The sequence below is a fragment of the Hypanus sabinus genome, chromosome 8, assembly GCF_030144855.1.
Source record: "Hypanus sabinus isolate sHypSab1 chromosome 8, sHypSab1.hap1, whole genome shotgun sequence".
In the NCBI taxonomy this organism is placed as follows: Eukaryota; Metazoa; Chordata; class Chondrichthyes; order Myliobatiformes; family Dasyatidae; genus Hypanus; species Hypanus sabinus.
This window is the reverse complement of record NC_082713.1, coordinates 95,468,983-95,488,386: the sequence shown is the minus strand read 5'-3', so window position 1 is coordinate 95,488,386 and position 19,404 is coordinate 95,468,983. Positions and strand designations below refer to the sequence as shown.

Genomic DNA, 19,404 nt, shown 5'->3' with positions numbered 1-19,404 from the left:
GCAGTTTTTGATGGACTCTAGATCAAGGTCTCTGTTATTGCTTCCATGGTGGTGGGGGGGGGGGATGCTGTACTTATGCTGGTGCAAGGTAGTGGAGGGGGAAGGTCAATGCTTGTGCATGGGAGGGGTACGGGGGGTTTTGAGATTATGTGATATCTGTGAAGAGTTAGAATTTTAGGTTGTATACTGTATTAAATTGAATCATTTGACAAGATATTAAGCAGAGGTTGCTGCATGGTCACTGCCCAATGCCCTAAGACACTGACATTAGGCTGCTCAATTTCTCATCAAATTTGATATGGTGATGGGACTTCCCACAGTGTTGTCAGCCATTAGGCTGGGATGCTCCCCCATGGAATGCAAGTACAATGGATCCATAAAATAAAAGGGAGAACTCTGCTGCTGGGAGGATGAACCCTGAAGCTTTTCATTCAGTACTTTTGTTAATTCACTTTCAGTTGATTCTATTGCATGGGATGTGGCATGCAAATATTGGATGGATCTCTAATCAAGTTGTAGTTGTCACAGTCACTCACGACTTCACAAGGACGTCCCTCCTGTTTTTACCACATACAAGCCCACTGTGACTTGTTGGTTGTTATATTTCATTGTTACAAATGTCATTCCCACAGGAGTTATCCAACTAGAGAAAAGATATTTGCAGGTTTCAGTTCTGATGGTTGGAGCAGTCAAGCAGTCAATATGTTTTGTATACATCAGCCAGTTATCTTTTGTAAAATTGAATACATCTCTCTTCCAATGTAGCCAGTCATTTCTGCATTTTTTAATTTATGATTATTATCACCAGGCAATCACTGTTTCTGAACCTGTGTACGTCCATTTTCTGCCTTTTTTAACTTGAACATCTCAAATGAAGAGAAAAAAGTAGAGAAATAAAATATACTGTGATTTTTTTTTAACACAAGTGTCTCAGTACACTTACTTCTAACTTGAGAGTCTCACCGCACTTTATTTTTAACTCAATCATCTCACTGCATTTCAACAGCCATCTCAGGTTTGTTTGAAACTTCCTTATTACCATGGTTTTGTTCTCTAATGTAACTAATTGAATGTAAAGACATAGAGCTGGGAGATATGTCTTAGTATTGTATTTGCTTTAGCGAGGTGTGCAGTTATGATGTGGTGTGCAATTCACATACTTTTACATATAACCTGTATTGAATTATGTAAACAACGAAGAATGCTTAGCCAAACACATTTACAATATTACTCAAGTATTAAATACACACAGGGGCACCTCAGAAAATGCAGGTAATGGGGTCAAGTGTTCTTGTTGATTAAACACTGGCATGAAATGATTCTGGGTGTCAAGCAAGTCACCTAGAATATCTGGGGATGGATGTCGCATTATGGAGACAGTAGAATTTCAGGGGCTTTTGATTGCAAAGGCAAGGTTCCCCTTGCCTTCATACTGTTAACTAGCTTCTTGTAAACAGTCATATCGGCATCTTTTTTTTATTTGTTTAGGACCAGATAAGGCAGTTAGTCTGTTCCTGATTTCCTGCCATGACTGGTGTAGAAATATTCCACTCATATTCCATTTTGAAACCTTACAGTTCAGCTTCTGCCTCTTCCATGGACAAAACCACTCCAGTCTGTGAATTCTCTTTTCATTTCTCCTTGTTGACTGTGAGACTGACCAACAATGGTTGACATCCACATTTGCTTTTCACACCAGTTTTATTTTTTTGGGGTTAGGATTAGATCTTTCATTCTTTTTATTACCTCTTTATTATCTCCTCACGTGGAAGAGACCAAAGTATTTTGCACGCTATAAAATACGAGTTGGGATTCTCTGCACCAGACCAGCAAGTCTCTCAAGTTCTTCAGGTGGGCTACTGGAAGTTATCTCATGCCTGATCTACTTAAGTTACTTGAAAACGATTGACTGAACCCTTTGGATGCCACTGATCCTTCACCGAGAACCTCTTCAATCATCGATGCTAGTGCAGATACAGTTTTCTCCATGTTGAAGAACCCATTGAAGTCAGCATCCCCCAGTGAGTGTTCAGGCAGGACTGCTTCCTGTGGAACTTCTTGGTCAACTTCTGATGCAAAATCAGTAGCAATCTCTAATTGGGCAGCACCATTGCATTCCATTCTCTACCTTTTTTAGGGGTTTCTGATCAAATCCTCCACCTCTTTGCCCATCTTGAATCCTTCAGTAGCACTTTATCAACAAAGCCCATCAGCTCTACTGTTTCTGACTGACCAGTGAGTCCAGCAGAAAACTATTATGGTTCTTCCGTAGAGAAATCACATTTGCATCCACTCTCCAAAACACATTTGTCATCACCAAACTCTCTCCTAAAGTGCTTTTCCTTGTAGTGTTGTTCCCTTCCTTCTCTAACATCTCTGTCATGCAAGACTTTGTCTCTGCTATCCTGATCAAAGGTTCTTGATGTTAAAATGTGTCCATTTTTAATTCTGTGCTGGAAACCCAACTGATGAATATTTTCAATCTCTACTTTTCAACGGGCTTCCAGGTCATCGACTATCGGAGTAATTGGTCACATGTAGCCACCTCTGAAGCTTCGGCACAGAGGACTGAGTACAACATCAAGATATCCTTTATTCTCTTTCATGGATCTGCAATTCTTTGCTTGAGATCTACTCTCTTCAAATCTGAAGCATAGTCCTTCTTCGTTCTTACTGTAGGTTCTCACAAATAAACCATGAGGCTGACAAAAAAAAAAATGTACAATTCATTTATTGAACTCTAAAGCAATGAGCACAAAGAGTGGTAAATGCCCTTTATGTAATTAGCTCATCATGTCAGACCAGCTGCTTAAGGTGAACCCCAACCCAATGTCAGTGGTTGTGAATTCTGTACGTTTCCACCAATTAAATTACACTACATAGGCCCCACTAGAATTCACTAAAACCAGCATTGTAAGCCTGTCCAGAGCTCAGACTAACTGCCCAGCTTGGTTCTTATGTTCCATGGGTGGAGAAGCAGCAGAGGCCTCTGGCTCAGTGCTGACACACTCATAGTCATGTCGTGACAGCAGGGACATGGTAGCAGAATCCTCCAAATTTTGGTGGATTCATTTAAAGCAATCTACCAAAACACCTCTTATTTATGATAACACGAGTGAATCTGAAGATGCTGGAAATAAATAAAAACAACGTTTTGGGCTGATGAAGGGTTTCAGCCTGAAACGTCATTCTTATTTATGATAAAAGTCTTTTCTCGCCATTCCAAAATGCAGAACAGACCATCATAAGGGTGCCTAAGGGGATGTTGGTGTGCATCATGGTGGACAAAAACAATGTGGAATGTAGGCAAACAGGAACCCAAGTGTGCTGTACACCATGTTGGAAGGCGAAAAGAAATTGAATTTACTGAGGAGGGTGGAACGCTACTGAGAGGCCGAACAGTCAGTCGTGGGGTCAGGAATACAATCACCTAGCACTTGTAACAGCTGCCCGAATACTAACTCTGCCACAGACAACTGCAGATCCTCTTTTGGAGCAGTTCTAAGTCCCAGCAAAATCCATATGAGACGATCATACCCACACTCACCAGTCCAGAGATCTGATATGAACTGGTGACTGCGGTCAGAGGAAATATCAGATGGGGTGCTAAACTGAGCAACCCAGGTGCTGATGAATGCCCGAGCCATGTCTGCAGCCGTTGACAATGGTAGAGGGATGACTTCTGGCCACCTGGTGACATGGTCTGCCATGGTAAGGAAGTACATGAAACCACAGGAGGGGGAAGAGAACCAACAAAGTTCACATTGACATGGTCAAACTTTCGCTTGGGGACCTCAAAAGGCACCAATGGCACCTGAACATGACAGTTAATTTTTGCACCCTGACACTCCACACAGGCTACAGTCTACATGCACATCCTTCCTAATGCTGTGACACACATACTTTAGTGCAACCAGTTTCTATGACAGCTTCGAGCTGAATGAGGGAGGCCGTGTATGAAGTTAGAAACAGTCCACCTCCAGTTTACGTGCACTATGGAGCAAGGTCGACTGGTTGAGACTTCATACAGGAGAGTAACCCCAGCTTCACTGAACCTAATGTCAGCCAATCACAGACTCTTGACTGCTGTTCATTAAGCCTGGACCTCGATGCCATGCTGGCATAGTCAACCCCTATGCATTAACAACTAGCCATGAGAGTTAATCAGCCATGAGAGGTGGTCAGCCATGGCATTATTTCTCCCCTTGATATCAGTTGTCAGCTCTGGTAGGTAGACTAGTTAGCATTGCTGCCAAGCAGACCAAGGGTCTGAGGTTTTTTTTTGGCAATCAAATGCACAAGGTGCTTATGATCAATAAACGCTGTAAATGGTGACCCACTAGAAAAAAACAAAATTGACAGACAGCCAGATAGAGACCAAAAAGCTGACAGTCAAAATGCTGTACTTCCTTTCGGGGGGGGAGGTGGAGCTGCTGGATGAAGAAGGCGAGTGGCTGCCACACTCCTCCAACCAACTGTTCATGCACAGCACCCACAGCATGGTCTGAAGTGTCAGTAGTAATGGCTATGGGTGTGTTGGGGAGGGAATGTGTCAGTAGGGTTGGATAGAAAGAGCTCATTTGGTATCAACAAATGTCCTGGTCAAGTCTGCTGACCAGTCAAACACTTGGTTAGGGATATTGCCTTTAAGTGGAATGAAGTAGTGATAGAAATCCACCATGCCTAAAAACTCCTGTAGTTTTTTAGCAGTGCAGGGCAGTGAGAATCTATAATAGCAGCTACTTTTGATGGGAAGGGTTTCACACCTCTGCAGAGATGCAATGGCGGAGATAGTTGACAATCCAAGCTGACATTTAACAGGGTTAATAATCAATCCATGTTAGCTTAAGCACTCGAAAGCTGTGTGGAGATGAGGTATGTGTTCAGGTTTGGATGCACTGGCGACAAGTGTGTCATCCAGGTGAACAAAAAGAAAATCTAAGTCTTTTACGAGTCCATCAGCCATTGGATTTTTCAGCCCAAATGGCATGTGCAGAAATTCAGAGGCCAGCCATTTTGGAAGTGTCTTCCAAGCACACAGGCCCCTGACTAGATCATAAGACCATAAGACAAGGGAGCAGAAGTCAGCTATTCGGCCCATCGATTCTGCTCCACCATTTCATCATGAGCTGATCCAATCTCCCCTTTAGTCCCATTCCCCCGCCTTCTCAAAATAATCTTTGATGCCCTGACTACTCAGATACCTATCAATGCCACCTACTCAACCTGGAGGTTAACCTTATGGGTATCCTGCATGAGGCCTCCCAAGTCCCGTTGCATCTCAGAACTTTGAATTCTCTCCCCACTTATATAATAGTCTGCCCGTTTATTTCTACCAAAGTGCATGACTGTAAACTTCCCAATATTGTAATTCATTTGCCACTTCTTTGCCCATTCCCCCAATCTATCTAAGTCTCTCTGCAGACTCTCTGTTTCCTCAGCACTACTAGCCCCTCCACCTATTTTTGTATCATCAGGAAACTTAGCCACAAAGCCATCTATTCCGTAATCCAAGTCATTGCTATACAACGTAAAAAGAAGCGGCCCCAACACAGACCCCTGTGGAACACCACTGGAAACTGGCAGTCAACCAGAATGGGATCCCTTTATTCCCACTCTTTGTTTCCTGCCAATCAACCAACGCTCTATCCACGTATGTAACTTTCCCATAATTCCATGGGCTCTTATCTTGTTTAGCAGCTTCACGTGTGGCATTTTTGACGCAGATTGACTTTTGGAACAAAATAACTTTCTGGCTAAACATGCCAAAAAGTCTAGGATGTATGGGACTGGATAATGGTGGCCTCATTAAGTGATTGGTAATTGCCACATGGGCGGCAACCTCCATCAGACTTAGGGACCATGTGGAGAGTCAAAGTCCTGGGCTATTCAACCTGTGTACAATGACAAGCCTTTCCATATTCTCAAACTCAGCCTTCATTGTTGCCAGTTTTCTGGGTCTAGCCTATGCTCATGGGCATGGACTGGCAGGCCAGCTTTGGGAATGTGGTGTTTGACTCCATGTTTTGTGACTGTAGTGGAGAATGTGGGCTCAGTGAGGTCTGGGAATTCACCCAGCAGTCGAGCAAACTCACATGCAGTGGTGCTTGCACTTGACAGAGTTGTTGTGGGCAACTTACTGGTGGAGCAGGGTAACAACCCAAAGTCCTTGACATCCACAAGTCAACAGTTTTTAAGATTGACTAATAGTCCTTGGGCACAAGTGAATCTACACAGAACAGAAGTCTAGCCACTTCAGCCAGGATACACCAAGTCCCATGTGTATCATCGCCCACTGAAGCAGAGCGTCACCAGTCATGTCCCATAAGTCTTGATTTTGCTGCCATCAAGGCCTCCAGCAAGGTTTCATTGCTGTTTGCCTTCTCATCAGTAGGTGATGCCAGCAGCACCCTCACTTGAGCACTCACATTGCATAAGAAGCATCTCCCTGAAAGGTGTCCATAATGAACAGAAGATGTCCTTGGCAGCTGGAACCAAAAGAGCTCACAGACCTCTGATGTCTAAATGCGCTGACGCTGTCAAAGCTGCAAGGCAGTTGGCACATCCTAGCATTCCTACTCAAATGAACGTGGCAAAAGCACAGGCCTGACATCATCTGTTTGACAGCCGCAGACTTCCTTATTGTTGAGGGCTTATTTTGGTAGAGAAAGGTGGAGGAATGATGCTCCGCTGCCTGGCTGAGTGTAGACTGTCAAGCATCCTAGGCTGTTCCCTATAGTCCTTCACGGGTGCATTAGTGAGGGCTAAGTGAACTTGATCAGGTATTTTCTGCACGTAGAGCTCTTTAAAACTAAAACAAGGTTGATGATTTCCCAGGAGAGACATCATGTGGTCCATTAGCTCCGACAGCTAAGCATTGCTGAGGCCAAGTAAGGAGAGCAACTGTTTGGTGCGCTCAGACTCCAATCGTCCAAAAGTTTATAAAAAGTGAGTTTTCAGTAATCAGTATTTATCGTGCTCAGGCAGGTGTTCTAGTAGACTGACCACTCTTGCAGCCATGGAGTTTCCAAGTGATGCTTCCACACAATAGAATTAGGTGTTGTTGACAGTGATTTCTCATAGCGTGAATTGGGCCTCAGGTTGTACAAACCAAGCAATGGCATTTTTCTCCTAAAACTCCGGCAGTTTCACAGTGACTGCATAGACCAACATGTTCGATAACTCTGGAATCAACTTAGAGCACTGGTATCACCAATGTTGGTTTCACTGTGGCCCCATCTGTCCACTGGGTAATCCAATAGTTGTCTTTGTGTCCTGAAGCAGATAAACATGCAAAGCTTCTTCATCCAGAGTGACAGTCACCCAGTCCATCCTCAGCATGCACCATCTTGTTTATATGTTTCTTTTTGTTTTTGGTTGGCAGAGTCTTTTTTTATTTTTCCAGGCGTGTTCAGTGTGTCCCTTTTTGCTACAGCTTTGGCAGTCTAAATCCTTATACAGACGCTCTTTTGCTGAAAGACCAGTTTTACCGCAATGGTAACATTAATTGCCTGTATGCGTCAAATTGTTAAAATCAGTAGAAACTTTATGAACTTGGGAAGATATGCTTAATAGCTGTGTTTCTTTAGCTGCCATCTCCATACATGTACTAATCTCAATTACCTTCTGTAATATTATTCTGTGTTCTGTAGGCAAATGCTTCTGAATTGCTTCACTATGCAGACCACATACGAGTCTATTGTGTAACATGTCATACAGTGATTCCCCAAATTCACTATCAGCATCGTCACAAATTGTGAAATAGACTCACCTTCCTCTTGATTCCTTTAATGAAATCCAAACCTGTCAGCAATGATCAAAGGTTCATATGCATTGTATTTCTTGAAGACTTTAACTATGTCCTCATAAGGCTTATCACCAGGCTTAGCAGGTTATGCTGAACTGCGTAACAAATTAAAAAACTTTGCACCCATTACAGTCAAAATATCATCTGAAATTTGATTTAACTATACAAAATATTTAAATCTTTCAGTATATGAACTCCATTGCTCTGTCATTTGGTCATATGATTCCTTACTTCCACATATTGTCACCATTTTCAGACACAATTATGCTCCAGAAAGTTAACTAACCTTATCAGTCTCTCTTTCCCTCTCTTACTTGTTTTATTTTACCATCCTGTTCTCATTCGCTCCCCTCAGATTTTTCACTCACCACACTTCTCATGGCATGCAGTATCTTCTTTTCACTCACCCACTTTTCTTTCACTTGGACTTTTCTTAATGATGGAAACAAAACAATAAATATCACAGGAGAATTTGTCACCTCGTCACCAGCTATGTTTGTGGTACTGGGAAGCTGGGTGGCCCTGAATAACACACAGGAACAAAAGTGTAGCTGTTTGTTTTGCTTGTAAGTCAATGACCCAAAATGCCTTCTCACATTACATTCAGTGTGTATCACACAGGGAAGCTTGGCAGCAACATGAACACAGAACAGTTGGCAGGATCAATTGGAAAAATAGAAATTCAACAATTCAGAAGTTTAGACAAGAATTTTAAATGCTGAAGTGTTAACTTTATTCATCCCTCCATAAATACTGCTACACCTGCTGTATATTTCCAGTTTTTCCATTTTCCAGTATTTTGCTTTTAAATGCTGCAACTGTATGACTATAGGGATATTTGCAGAAATAGATGAGTGGAAGAGAGGGAAGGCTGTTGCGAAGAAACTACTCTGAACTAGATTCTTTTTGTGCGTTAAGGAATAAATTAGCTTAAAGTTCTTTAGATATTACCAAGGACCATTTACACATTCTGTGAAGCAGATCAGTGAAATATTAACCACAAACATTTGAAGACTAAAGTTGTGTAGCTGATTCAATGTGTAATTAGCCATCTGTAAATATACCGTACAAACCCTTTAAATAATCTTTCCTTCAGGGACTGACTCTTCAGTTCTGTCAAAGCAGCTCTTGTTAATCTTTTTTGTCTATTTGCCTTTTGCTAATCACACATTTAAAAGGATAAATGGCCAAATGTTAAATTCAAACCTGGGTTGGACAATTCCACTCACTACAACATGGATTAACTACCTTGTTCCTGATATCCATTACTTATTTATTATTGTTGTTATTGTTTTTGTATTTGCATAATTTGTTGCTTTTAGTTGTTTAGACCCTGAGTAATGTATGGAGTGCTAGCCATCTAATTATAAACCATCATTAAAAAATACTACTCTGCTGATATTGATCTGTCACCATTAATTTAATGAAGAGAACTGGAGTAGCCAAATAGATCCATCCCTCTCGTATATCTTTCCTCATGAATCCCTAATACATAGAATAAGGCTATTCAGCCTATTGGCTATGCTAGTTCAAGGAATATCTCCATCAATCCATTCATTCAGTTATTCCCCTGTAAATTTCTGTTCCAAATGCCAATCAATTCTCCTTTGTTCCTCCTGTCAACCACCATGGTAATATACCTATCAAATTAACAATTATCAATTAACCTATCAAAAGGCCTGGGGGAAATTCACGTGATCACAGGGAGAACAGGGAAACTCCCCATAAATAGCACCAGAGATTAGATTAGATTCAACTTTATTGTTGTTGTGCCGAGTACAGATACAAAGTCAATGAAATGCAGTTAGCATCTATCCAGAAATGCAAAAAATAGTGTTATTTACAAAATAACCATGAATAAAAAGTGTGCTACAGCACACAAATATAAAAATACTGAGACAGTACAATATGGGCATAATACTGCTTAGCGCTGTGATGTGAGGTTCAGCAGGGTCATAGCCTCAGGGAATAAGCTCTTCCTGTGCCTGCTGGTGTGGGAGCGGAGGCTCCTGTAGTGTCTACTGGATGGGAGGAGAGTAAAAAGTCCATGGTTAGGGTGAGATGCATCCTTGATAATGCTTTTCGCTTTTCCCAGGCAGCGTTTATGGTAGATGTTCTCAATGGGAGGCAATTGGGTACCAATAATCCACTGGGCAGTTTTCACCATACACTGGAGTGCTTTGCGGTCTGATTCAGGACAATTGCCATACCACACTGAGATGCAGTGGTGAGTATGTTCTCAATGGTACAGCGGTAAAAATCCGTCAGTATCCTGGGACAGAGATCAGGATTGAAGCTTAGTTGATGGACCAACTGGCCAACCATTAGTCACCTTGACCTAGCTGAGCTAAGACCAGGCAAATAATGACAAAGATTGTGATTTATTAATCTAGACTGTTCTTACTCATGAGTGACAGAGTTCAGGAAACAATTATATCAAGATCTCTTTCTTCCTGACATGCTACACTTTGCACATCTCATGAATTAAATTGATTATAGTTTATCCAAAAATCATTATTTTCTGTGAGATCTATTTAGTGTGTATTTAATTGATTTCAACTCTCAAAAAGAGTTGAATAACTTTTGAGTCCAGAACACTAAGACCTGAAGGATGCGTTGAGCAGGATTTGGCCAAACAACCTGTTGAGCATGTTGCAACATGAAAGTAGATCTGATATGATCCCAATTTCAATTTCCTGCCCAATACTCAGCACTGTTGATTCTCTTAATGTACAAACTACTGTCTCATCCATAAAAGAACTGAACAATTCAGCATTGAGAGTTCCCTAGGTATAGAATTCAGAAGATACACAATACTTTTAGAGATTAAATTGTGCCACATCTAAATTTTAAATGAATCACCCTGATTTATGTCAAAGCTCTTTGGTTCTAGATTCACATACAGGGGAATTCAAGACAGAGAACATTGGTGCAAATTACCAGACTAGGAATCCTCTCACTATCCACGCTGCCAAACCCCTCCAGAATATACATGCTTCAAAAAGATCTTTCTAAAATCCTGTGAGTCTAAGACAAATCCACTTAATCTTCTCATATAAGATAACTCCTTCACATCCAGAATCAATCAAGACAACCTTTGCCATAGTTTCTCCTAGACAAGTAAGATGGCTAAACAAGTTTGGGTCTCAAGCGGAGGCCAAAGAGGGTCTGTCCTTGGGTTAGAGGATTGTGTATGTGTATGGATGGATGGATGGGAGGGAGGGAGGGACAGCTCTTGTTCTGATGTTGTTGTTTTGTGTGTTGTTTTATAGAGTTGCGATTTGTTCTCCCAAATAAGATGTGGGGCACCCCCACAGTCCAGCACATAGGCAAGTGTATTTGCACAGTTAACACAAATGATCAATTTCACTGTATGTTTTGATGTACACATGATAAATCCATTTGAAACTTTATCCTGTATTTTCGCAGAAAAAGAAAAATGGGAATAGTGTAGAGAACCACAAGGCAAGGCATTGTCGACACATAGAAGCATTCTGTGTGATGGAAAGAACTATACCCAGCCACATGCACCATCAACCACATCCATTGTCACCTCCAAAGGCTCACCTATAGGAAGAGTCAGCAGTTCCCAGATTGGCTGGTTAGTCAACTCAGGATCCACAAATTTAGAGTGGAAAAAATACTCCTCAAGCCTGAGGGATTGCCTAATCAGAAGCAAGAAATATTGCAACAAAGCTTCTCTCCTTTTATACTCCATAATGAAGGCAAATTATAATCTTCCAAGTTTAACTAAGTGGGAAAAATGGCAACAAAGGAGAGATTAGCTTTATTAGCTTTAAATACTTGGGTAATCTATAATAAAAAAATTTACCCTAAAGAGCAATTTCTTGTTATACAGAGAATCCACACTTTCACTGTCTATTTATTAGGCCATGAATGATAACCTGACTATAGTTTTGAATCTCATTCGTATCACAACATTTGACAGAGGACTGCAACTCTTGATACATTGTTCAAACATAGCAATTTCTCCAAATGAATAATAGAAGCATTTGGCCAATTGAGTCTCTTCCACCATTTAGCATGGATGATCCATTTCCTCTGAGCCCCGATCTCCTGAATTCTCCTTTATCCATTCATGCCTAGACTAATCAAGAATCTATCAATCGTTGCCTTAACTATACCCAAAACCTTGGCTTCCATGGCCACCTGTAGCAATGAATTCCACAGATTCACCATATTCTGGCTAAAGAAATTCTTCCTCATGCCCATTCTAAATGGACATGCTATTCTGAGGTTGTGTCCCCTGATCTTAGGCTGCCCCACCATAGGAAGCATCCTCTCCACATCCACTTTATTGAGGCCCTTCAATATCTAATAGGTTTCAATGAGATTCCGCCCTCATTCTTCTGAATTCCAGTGAGTACAGGCCAGAACCAGCAAATGCTTCTCATATGATAAGCCTTTCAATCACGGAATCCGTTCTGAGAACCTCCTTTGAAACCTCTCGAATGTCAGCTCATGCTTTCTAAGATAAACGGCTCACAATACTCCAAGTGAGGCCTCACCAGTGTTTTATAATGCTGCGACACTACATGTATACTGTGTATTCTAGTCCTCTGGAAATGAATGCAAACGTTGCATTTGCCTTCCTCTCCACCAACTCAACCTGCAACTTAGCCTTTAAGTAATCCTACACGAGTACTCCAAATACCTTTCTCCCTCAGATTTTTTAACGTTTCTTCTCTTCATTTATAAAATAGTCTACCCTTTTATTTCATTTTTAGCAAAGTGCAGGACTATACACTTCCTGATGCCATATTCCACGTGCAACTTCCTTCCCATTCTCCCAATCTGTCTAAGTCATTTTGCCTGTTCCTGAACACTACCTGCCCATCCACCTATCTTCATATTCTCCACAAATTTGTCCAAATCATTGATAAATAAGGTAAAAATAAGTGGTCCCAACACAGACCCCTGTGGAACAACCACGTCACCGGCAGCCAACCAGAAAAGACTCCCTTTATTCCCACTCTTGCCTCCTGCCAATCAGTCAATGCTCGATCCATTGCTAGTATTGCTCCTGTAATACCATGGGCCTTTAAATTGTTAAGCAGCCTTATGCAGAGCGCTTTGTCCAAAAACCTTCCGAAAATGCAAGTAAAGAACATCCACTGATTCTCCTTTGTCTATCCTGCTTGCTAAGATTCCAACAGATTCGTCAGGCAAAAATTTCGCTTCAGGAAACAATGCTGACTTTGGCCTGTTGTCTCATGTGCCTGCAAGTACCCTGAAACCACATCCTAACAATTGACTCTAACATCTTCCCAACAACTGAGGTCAAACTAAATAACCTATAATTTCCTTTCTTCTCTCTCACTCCCTTCAAGAAGTGGAGTGACATTTGCAATTTTCCAGTCTTCTATAATCTGAATCTGAGAATCCATTGACTCTTGAAGGATCATGACTATGCCTCCACAATCTCTTCAGCGATCTCTTTCGGATACCAGGGGTGTAGATCATCTGGTCCATGTGTCTTATCTATCTTCAGACCTTTACCAAGCACCTTCTTCTAGAAATGACAACTTCACTCACTTCTGCCCACTGACACACTCGAACTGACACTCTCATATACTGCAAGTATCTTTCACAGTGAAGACCGATGCAAAATACTTATTCAGTTCATCTACCATTTCATTCTTCCCTATTATCACCTCTCCAGCATCATTTTCCAGTGGTCTTATATCTACTCTTGTGTCTCTTTTCTATTTTACACATCTGAAGAAATTTTTGCTATCCCCTTTAACATTATTGGCTGGCTTGCCTTCGTATTCAGTCTTTTCCTTCTTTCTGACTTTTTTAGTTGCTTTCTGTTGGTTTTTTTAAATACTTCTCAATCCTATAACTTCCTACTAGGTTTTGATCTATAATATGCCCTCTCTTCTGGCTTTTATGTTGACTTTGACTTCTCTTCTCAGCCGTTGATTATTCGTCCTGCCAGTAGAATACTTCTTCTTTGGGATGTATCTATCCTTTGCCTTCCGAAATGCTCCCAGAAACTCCAGCCATTGCTGCTCTGCATCATCCCCTCTGGTGTTTTCTTTCAGTCAATTTTGCCTGGATCCTCTCTCATGCCTCTGTAATTTCCTGCTGTAATACTGATACAGCTCCCTTTAGCTTCTCATTCTCAAACTGCTGGGTGAATTTTATCATATTTTGATCACTGGCTCCAAAGGTTCCTTGACCTTTAGTTCTTAAATCAATTCTGGTTCATTGCACAGCATTCGATCCAGAATAACTGATCCCCTAGTGTGCTCAACCACAAGCTGCTTAAAAAGCCATCTAGCAGGCAATCTACAAATTCCCCCTCTTGGGATCCATCACCAACCTGGTTTTCTCAATCGTGACTATGCATTTTCTATCTCCTGTAATTTGTAGAATGCATCTTTGCTTCTGTTTGGAGGTCTGGCTATAACTCCCTTCAGAGTCTTTTTACCCTTTTTACCCTCTGCTCTACCAACAACAGTTCTACACCTTCCAATCCTATGTCAGCTTCCTAACGATTTAATTTGAAATTTTACCAACAGAGCCACACCATTCCCTCTGCCTACCTGCTTGCCCTTTTGTCACAATGTGTATCCTTGGATGCTAAAGTCCCAGCTATAATCTTCTTTCAACCATGATGTCCACAACAATAAACACGCCACAAGTTCTACAAGTGCTACAAGTTCATTTACCTTATTCTGTATACTGCGCACATTCATATATAACTGCATGTATTCTTTAAGGTCTTACATGGTAGCTATGGGAGCATGTATCCCTCATGGAAAAGTTTGGGACTACGGGCCATAGTATAAAACCGTAAGACCATTAGACATAGGAGCAGAATTAGGCCGTATGTTACACCACTCTAAATGGAAATAGTATTGCAATAATATTGTCATACAGCAGATGAGTATGGCACATGGTTGAAAGATATGGAGAGCTATGTAGGAGGGAAGAGTAGGAGGATTTTAAAGGAGGTAAAAAGTTTGTGACTTTCTCGTGACTCAAAGGGCATGTGCTGTACTGTACTCTATTACAATCTCTGTGAAATGCAGGACTAAAACTCAAGGCAGAGAAGTAAACCGACATTTGACAGAGGACTGCAACTCTTGATACATTGTTCAAACACAGCAATTCCTCCAAATGAATAACAGAAGCAACATTAAATTGCAATGTTGATTATATGACTTCCTGACACTTAGTTGTCCACAGGTCACAACAGTTGCAGTGTACATGACAGACTGCCTGATGCAAACATGAATCACAGCTATAGATTTTCACTGGAAACTTATGAGTCTAGTTATCATCACGGTATCAGATTCTTTTTCTGAAGATGGTATTATACCATAACAGCATAAGATATAGGGGCAAAATAAAGCCATTTGGCCAATTGAGTCTCTTCCACCATTTCCCATGGATGGTCCATTTCCCTCTGAGCCCCGATCTCCTGAATTCACCCTTATCCATTCATGCCTAGACTAATCAAGAATCTATCAATCGTTGCCTTAACTATGCCCAAAACCTTGGCTTCCATGGCCACCTGTAGCAATGAATTCCACATATTCACCATATTCTGGCTAAAGAAATTCTTCCTCATGCCCATTCTACATGGACATGCTATTCTGAAGTTGTGTCCCCTGATCTTAGGCTACCCCACCATAGGAAGCATCCTCTCCACATCCACTTTATTGAGGCCCTTCAATATCTAATAGGTTTCAATGAGATTCCTCCCTCATTCTTCTGAATTCTAGTGAGTACAGGCCAGAACCAGCAAATGCTCCTCATATCCTGGAATCCCGGCCTTTCAATCCCGGAATCTGTTCTGAGAACCTCCTTTGAAACCTCTCGAATGTCAGCTCATGCTTTCTAAGATAAAGGACTCACAATACTCCAAGTGAGGCCTCACTAGTGTTTAATAATGCTGCGACACTGCATGTATACTGTGTATTCTAGTCCTCTGGAAATGAATGCAAATGTTACATTTGCCTTCCTCTCCACCAACTCAACCTGCAACTTAGCCTTTAAGTAATCCTACACGAGTACTCCAAATACCTTTCTCCCTCAGATTTTTTAACTTTTCTTCTCTCCATTTATAAAATACCTATCCTTTTATTTCATTTTTAGCAAAGTGCAGGACTATACACTTCCTGATGCCATATTCCACGTGCAACTTCCTTCCCATTCTCCTAATCTGTCTAAGTCATTTTGCCTGTTCCTGAACACTATCTGCCCATCCACCTATCTTCATATTCTCCACAAATTTGTCCAAATCATTGATAAATAAGGTAAAAATAAGTGGTCCCAACACAGACCCCTGTGGAACAACCACTAGTCACCGGCAGCCAACCAGAAAAGACTCCCTTTACTCCCACTCTTGCCTCCTGCCAATCAGTCATTGCTAGTATTGCTCCTGTAATACCATGGGCCTTTAAATTGTTAAGCAGCCTTATGCGGAGCGCCTTGTCCAAAAACCTTCCGAAAATCCAAGTAAAGAACATCCACTGATTCTCCTTTGTCTATCCTGCTTGCTAAGATTCCAACAGATTCGTCAGGCAAAAATTTCACTTCAGGAAACAATGCTGACTTTGGCCTGTTGTCTCATGTGCCTGCAAGTACCCTGAAACCACATCCCAACAATTGACTCTAACATCTTCCCAACAACTGAGGTCAAACTAAATAACCTATAATTTCCTTTCTTCTCTCTCACTCCCTTCAAGAAGTGGAGTGACATTTGCAATTTTCCAGTCTTCTATAATCTGAATCTGAGAATCCATTGACCCTTGAAGGATCATGACTATGCCTCCACATTCTCTTCATCGATCTCTTTCGGAACCCGGGGGTGTAGATCATCTGGTCCATGTGTCTTATCTATCTTCAGGCCTTTACCAAGCACCTTCTTCTAGAAATGACAACTTCACTCGCTTCTGCCCACTGACACTCGCGAACTGACACTCTCACATACTGCAAGTATCTTTCACAGTGAAGACCGATGCAAAATACTTATTCAGTTCATCTACCATTTCATTCTTCCCTATTACCACCTCTCCAGCATCATTTTCCAGTGGTCTTATATCTACTCTTGTGTCTCTTTTCTATTTTACACATCTGAAGAAATTTTTGCTATCCCCTTTAACATTATTGGCTGGCTTGCCTTCGTATTCTGTCTTTTCCTTCTTTATGACTTTTTTAGTTGCTTTCTGTTGGTTTTTTTTAAATATATCTCAATCCTATAACTTCCTACTAGGTTTTGATCTATAATATGCACTCTCTTCTGGCTCTTATGTTGACTTTGACTTCTCTTCTCAGCCATTGATTATTCGTCCTGCCAGTAGAATACTCTTCTTTGGGATGTATCTATCCTTTGCCTTCCGAAATGCTCCCAGAAACTCCAGCCATTGCTGCTCTGCATCATCCCCACTGGTGTTTTCTTTCATTCAATTTTGCCTGGATCCTCTCTCATGCCTCTGTAATTTCCTGCTGTAATACTGATACACCTCCCTTTAGCTTCTCCTTCTCAAACTGCTGGGTGAATTATGATCATATGATTCCAAGGGATCATAACCTCCAAGGGTTCCTTGACCTTTAGTTCTTAAATCAATTCTGGTTCATTGCACAGCATTCATTCCAGAATAACTGATGCCCTAGTGTGCTCAACCACAAGCTGCTTTAAAAAGCCATCTAGCAGGCAATCTACAAATTCCCCCTCTTGGGATCCATCACCAACCTGGTTTTCTCAATCGTGACTATGCATTTTCTATCTCCCGTAATTTGTAGAATGCACCTTTGCTTCTGTTTGGAGGTCTGGCTATAACTCCCTTCAGAGTCTTGTTACCCTTTTTACCCTCTGCTCTACCAACAACAGTTCTACACCTTCCAATCCTATGTCAGCTTCCTAACGATTTAATTTGAAATTTTACCAACAGAGCCACACCATTCCCTCTGCCTACCTGCTTGCCCTTTTGTCACAATGTGTATCCTTGGATGCTAAAGTCCCAGCTATAATCTTCTTTCAACCATGATGTCCACAACAATAAACACGCCAATCTGTTACTGTAATACAAGTTCATTTACCTTATTCTGTATACTGCACACATTCATATATAACTGCATGTATTCTTTAAGGTCTTACATGGTAGCTATGGGAGCATGTATCCCTCATGGAAAAGTTTGGGACTACGGGCCATAGTATAAAACCGTAAGACCATTAAACATAGGAGCAAAATTAGGCCGTATGTTACACCACTCTAAATGGAAATAGTATTGCAATAATATTGTCATACAGCAGATGAGTATGGCACATGGTTGAAAGATATGGAGAGCTATGTAGGAGGGAAGAGTTGGAGGATTTTAAAGGAGGTAAAATGTTTACGACTTTCTCGTGACTCAAAGGGCATGTGCTGTGCTGTGCTGTACTGTATTACCATTTTCACAGAGAGAAATCTCTGTGAAATGCAGGACTAAAACTCAAGGCAGAGAAGTAAACCGACATTTGACAGAGGACTGCAACTCTTGATACATTGTTCAAACACAGCAACTCCTCCAAATGAATAACAGAAGCAACATTAAATTGTAATGTTGATTATATGACTTCCTGACACTTAGTTGTCCACAGGTCACAACAGTTGCAGTGTACATGACAGACTGCCTGATGCAAACATGAATCACAGCTATAGATTTTCACTGGAAACTTATGAGGCTAGTTATCATCACAGTATCAGATTCTTGTTCTGAAGATGGTATTAGACCATAACAGCATAAGATATAGGGGCAAAATAAAGCCATTTGGCCAATTGAGTCTCTTCCACCATTTCCCATGGATGATCCATTTCCCTCTAAGCCCCGATCTCCTGAATTCTCCCTTATCCATTCATGCCTAGACTAATCAAGAATCTATCAATCTTTGCCTTAACTATGCCCAAAACCTTGGCTTCCATGGCCACCTGTCGCAATGAATTCCACAGATTCACCATATTCTGGCTAAAGAAATTCTTCCTCATGCCCATTCTAAATGGACATGATATTCTGAGGTCGTGTCCCCTGATCTTAGGCTACCCCACCATAGGAAGCATCCTCTCCACATCCACTTTATTGAGGCCCTTCAATATCTAATAGGTTTCAATGAGATTCCTCCCTCATTCTTCTGAATTCTAGTGAGTACAGGCCAGAACCAGCAAATGCTCCTCATATCCCGGAATCCCGGCCTTTCAATCCCGGAATCTGTTCTGAGAACCTCCTTTGAAACCTCTCGAATGTCAGCTCATGCTTTCTAAGATAAAGGGCTCACAATACTCCAAGTGAGGCCTCACTAGTGTTTAATAATGCTGCGACACTGCATGTATACTGTGTATTCTAGTCCTCTGGAAATGAATGCAAATGTTACATTTGCCTTCCTCTCCACCAACTCAACCTGCAACTTAGCCTTTAAGTAATCCTACACGAGTACTCCAAATACCTTTCTCCCTCAGATTTTTTAACTTTTCTTCTCTCCATTTATAAAATACCTATCCTTTTATTTCATTTTTAGCAAAGTGCAGGACTATACACTTCCTGATGCCATATTCCACGTGCAACTTCCTTCCCATTCTCCTAAT

General features: G+C 41.3%; 1 pseudogene; it reads right to left on the bottom strand.

The window, feature by feature from the left end:
• Positions 1-1,368: 1,368 nt before the first annotated feature.
• LOC132397649 (eukaryotic translation initiation factor 4E transporter-like) overlaps positions 1,369-19,404 on the bottom strand; it is a 49,390-nt pseudogene continuing 31,354 nt past the window's right edge.